Here is a 5546-nt window from a genome sequence, read left to right on the forward strand (position 1 = left end):
GAGATGGACCTTCATATGGTGTACAGTATCTCCTCCTCATTTGTTGGTCACATGACGTTATATTGGGGAATGGAGATGGACCTTCATATGGTGTACAGTATCTCCTCCTCATTTGTTGGTCACATGACGTTATATTGAGAAATGGAGATGGATCTTCATATGGTGTACAGTATCTCCTCCTCATTTGTTGGGGACATGACGTTATATTGAGGAATGGAGGTAAGGGGCCAAACACTGAACCTTGGGGGACACCACTAACAACTCCCGACCATTTAAAGTATCCCCAGTCTCTGAATTGGGTCTTTAATCCAGTTTTCTATCCAATTACAGACTGAATGTTCTATACCTACTGACCTTAACTTACACATGAGCCTCCTGTGGGTAAAGTCCAAGTATACGATATCCACAGCCATTCCTCTAATTTATTTCTCACTTCCTCATAAAAAGGAAGAAGATTTGTTGGACAACTTCTGTCCTTTGTGAATCCGTGCCGACTATCGCTGATCAAACTTTCAAGCATCTTCCCAACTATTGAAGTTAAGCTTACAGGTCTGTAATTACGTGAAGACTTTGATCCCTTTCTAAATACCGGCACCACATTGGCCTTGCACCAATCTGTCGGCACCCAGCCAGTCATTAGAGAGTCTCTAAAAGTTACATACAATGGCTTCCAAATTACAGAGCTCAATTCTTTGAGGACACGTGGGTGTAATAGAGCTCAATTCTTTGAGGACACGTGGGTGTAATACAGCTCAATTCTTTGAGGACACATGGGTGTAAGACACCCGGTCCGGGTACTTTGTTTGCTTTCATTTTGTTTAACTGTTTCTGGACCATATCAATAGTCAACCATTGCGGTTCATTAGAGGCTGTGGCGCCGCCATGTCCATTATGGACTTGAGTTCCACCATGTTCCTTGGGGTACACAGAGCTGAAGAAAGTATTTCATAGATTTGCCTTCTCTTTGTCCCCCGTTACCAACTCTGAGTTGTCTTGTGAGGGGCCGACATGCTCAGACCTGATCTTTTTACTATTAATATATTTAAATAATTTTTTGGGGTTTGTCTTCTATGTATCATTTAGTCTCATCGTACCAGAGGATGTGAAGTTCTGTGAACTATCTAACATTTCTACTCAAACTGCTCACCTGGGTTCCTCTTACTGGATCCATCTGTAGGAAACACACACACTGACTGAATACATTGTTTCTATGTGTGTATCAGATGATGGGGGATCTAGGTGGACCCTCCGTACTGCTCTCTCCTCTTACCCGGTGATGTGAGGGGCGGCTCATTCTCCATCATCACGTCCTTGTAGAGACCCCGGTGTCCTTCTAGATACTCCCACTCTTCCATGGAGAAATAGACAGAGACATCCTGACACCTTATAGGAACCTGAGATCATCATACCTGAGACCATCATGATGTCAAGGTCTATCTATCCTGATCAGTCCAGATATCTACACATTGTATTTTGTGGTCAGTACTTACGTGTGCCGTTATCTGGAGAAGATTCCTCCTGTTTAATTGCTATAATCATCTCATCCTTCTCTGCAGTTTGATGATCATCATTCACAGTGACCTCCTCTTTTTCTTCTTCTTCTTCTTTAATCTCAACTTTTATATAAAACTGTTCTTCATGCTGAACCAACAGAATGGTAAAAAAAACATCTGTAAAATGTGACCACCAAAAGACTGAGACTCTACAAAAGAGGATAATATCTTATAGCGAGGAGTTACTTCTGTGTTCCATCCACTTACCTGATCCTGGTGGGGGATGGTGAGATCTTCCTGTGTGGAATCCCGGGAATACAGAGGACGGGGACATCTCTCTGGTGGGTTCCTCTTACTGGATCCATCTGTAGGAAACACACACACTGACTGAATACATTGTTTCTATGTGTGTATCACATGATGGGGGATGTAGGTGGAGCCTCCGTACTGCTCTCTCCTCTTACCCGGTGATGTGAGGGGCGGCTCATTCTCCATCATGACGTCCTTGTAGAGATCCCGTTGTCCTTCTAGATACTCCCGCTCCTTGATTACACCATCCTCCTCCTCTCCTTCTTTAATCTCTTCTTTGATGCGAACATTAAAATGGCTCTAAATATAAATTTAAAACAAAACAGTAAAAATGCCTCTTCCATGGAGACATCCTGACACCTTATAGGAACCTGACACACACAATGATACAGTCACCACCCAGACACACCCCTTGTCTGTTCCTGGATCATGTCCCAGAATTCCCGGCACCGCTCACCTCTCCCGTCAGCAGATCAATCATCTTCTGGGTGACTTCTAGGATCTTCTCTTTGTCACATAGAGGAGACAGGGACACAGTCGAAGGGTCAGTGATCTGGTCCTGAGTCTCTCTCCATCCTTCTGACACACGGTGATGTCTGCTGGAGGTCACACTCTCACCAGATGTCTTCTTCACCACTGTGTAACCCTATGGAGAGACGTCATGAGAAATGTGAATTTAGGCTGAGACATTCCCAGAATCTCCCCCATATCAAATCACCATCGTCTTCACCTGATACAACCTCCCAGAATCCTCCTCACCTCTCCGGTCAGCAGGTAGATGATCTCCAGGGTGAGGTCTAGTATCCTCTCAGTCATGTGATTCCGGTTCTTCTCCATGTTTACTGATGTGGTCATGTGATCTATACCGGACTCTCCTCTCTGTAGATGGATAATAACATGAGAATGATCTGGACTGTCCCGGGATGAATAATGTCTACACAGAGTTCCTCCAGAGTCCTCACACCTCAGACTGTTCCTCATATGATATTAAAGGAGTGTAACTGAGAGAAAGTATCCGGTCTATAAATGGCGGCTCTGGATGGACAGTTGGATAAATGGCTCTATATTTAGGATGTACCCGGTCTATAAATGGCGGCTCTGGATGGACGGTTGGATAAATGGCTCTATATTTAGAATGTATCGGGTCTATAAATGGCGGCTCTGGATGGACAGTTGGATAAATGGCTCTATATTTAGGATGTATCCGGTCTATAAATGGCGGCTCTGGATGGACAGTTGGATAAATGGCTCTATATTTAGGATGTATCCGGTCTATAAATGGCGGCTCTGGATGGACAGTTGGATAAATGGCTCTATATTTAGGATGTATCCGGTCTATAAATGGCGGCTCTGGATGGACAGTTGGATAAATGGCTCTATATTTAGGATGTATCCGGTCTATAAATGGCGGCTCTGGATGGACAGTTGGATAAATGGCTCTATATTTAGGATGTATCCGGTCTATAAATGGCGGCTCTGGATGGACAGTTGGATAAATGGCTCTATATTTAGGATGTATCCGGTCTATAAATGGCGGCTCTGGATGGACAGTTGGATAAATGGCTCTATATTTAGGATGTATCCGGTCTATAAATGGCGGCTCTGGATGGACAGTTGGATAAATGGCTCTATATTTAGGATGTATCCGGTCTATAAATGGCGGCTCTGGATGGACAGTTGGATAAATGGCTCTATATTTAGGATGTATCCGGTCTATAAATGGCGGCTCTGGATGGACAGTTGGATAAATGGCTCTATATTTAGGATGTATCCGGTCTATAAATGGCGGCTCTGGATGGACAGTTGGATAAATGGCTCTATATTTAGGATGTATCCGGTCTATAAATGGCGGCTCTGGATGGACAGTTGGATAAATGGCTCTATATTTAGGATGTATCCGGTCTATAAATGGCGGCTCTGGATGGACAGTTGGATAAATGGCTCTATATTTAGGATGTATCCGGTCTATAAATGGCGGCTCTGGATGGACAGTTGGATAAATGGCTCTATATTTAGGATGTATCCGGTCTATAAATGGCGGCTCTGGATGGACAGTTGGATAAATGGCTCTATATTTAGGATGTATCCGGTCTATAAATGGCGGCTCTGGATGGACAGTTGGATAAATGGCTCTATATTTAGGATGTATCCGGTCTATAAATGGCGGCTCTGGATGGACAGTTGGATAAATGGCTCTATATTTAGGATGTATCCGGTCTATAAATGGCGGCTCTGGATGGACAGTTGGATAAATGGCTCTATATTTAGGATGTATCCGGTCTATAAATGGCGGCTCTGGATGGACAGTTGGATAAATGGCTCTATATTTAGGATGTATCCGGTCTATAAATGGCGGCTCTGGATGGACAGTTGGATAAATGGCTCTATATTTAGGATGTATCCGGTCTATAAATGGCGGCTCTGGATGGACAGTTGGATAAATGGCTCTATATTTAGGATGTATCCGGTCTATAAATGGCGGCTCTGGATGGACAGTTGGATAAATGGCTCTATATTTAGGATGTATCCGGTCTATAAATGGCGGCTCTGGATGGACAGTTGGATAAATGGCTCTATATTTAGGATGTATCCGGTCTATAAATGGCGGCTCTGGATGGACAGTTGGATAAATGGCTCTATATTTAGGATGTATCCGGTCTATAAATGGCGGCTCTGGATGGACAGTTGGATAAATGGCTCTATATTTAGGATGTATCCGGTCTATAAATGGCGGCTCTGGATGGACAGTTGGATAAATGGCTCTATATTTAGGATGTATCCGGTCTATAAATGGCGGCTCTGGATGGACAGTTGGATAAATGGCTCTATATTTAGGATGTATCCGGTCTATAAATGGCGGCTCTGGATGGACAGTTGGATAAATGGCTCTATATTTAGGATGTATCCGGTCTATAAATGGCGGCTCTGGATGGACAGTTGGATAAATGGCTCTATATTTAGGATGTATCCGGTCTATAAATGGCGGCTCTGGATGGACAGTTGGATAAATGGCTCTATATTTAGGATGTATCCGGTCTATAAATGGCGGCTCTGGATGGACAGTTGGATAAATGGCTCTATATTTAGGATGTATCCGGTCTATAAATGGCGGCTCTGGATGGACAGTTGGATAAATGGCTCTATATTTAGGATGTATCCGGTCTATAAATGGCGGCTCTGGATGGACAGTTGGATAAATGGCTCTATATTTAGGATGTATCCGGTCTATAAATGGCGGCTCTGGATGGACAGTTGGATAAATGGCTCTATATTTAGGATGTATCCGGTCTATAAATGGCGGCTCTGGATGGACGGTTGGATAAATGGCTCTATATTTAGGATGTATCTGGTCTATAAATGGCGGCTCTGGATGACAGTTGGATAAATTGCTCTATATTTAGGATGTATCTGGTCTATAAATGGCGGCTCTGGATGGACAGTTGGATAAATGGCTCTATATTTAGGATGTGTCCGGTCTATAAACCTTAACCATCAAAGTAACTATGGAGGATGAGGACGGACATGACGGGGGGGTTACTGGGTGTAAATATAAAATATCTTATTACCTTCTCAGCTACTAGTTCCAGAAATGTTTCCTCTCTATTTTCTTTCACCCAAAACGTCCTGTCTCTACCTGACATCACTTCCTGTCTCTACCTGACATCACTTCCTGTCTCTACCTGACATCACTTCCTGTCTCTACCTGACATCACTTCCTGTCTCTACCTGACATCACTTCCTGGT

Source organism: Nanorana parkeri, unplaced genomic scaffold (assembly GCF_000935625.1).
Source record: "Nanorana parkeri isolate BGI_ZX_2015 unplaced genomic scaffold, ASM93562v1 scaffold2166, whole genome shotgun sequence".
NCBI classification, from domain to species: Eukaryota; Metazoa; Chordata; class Amphibia; order Anura; family Dicroglossidae; genus Nanorana; species Nanorana parkeri.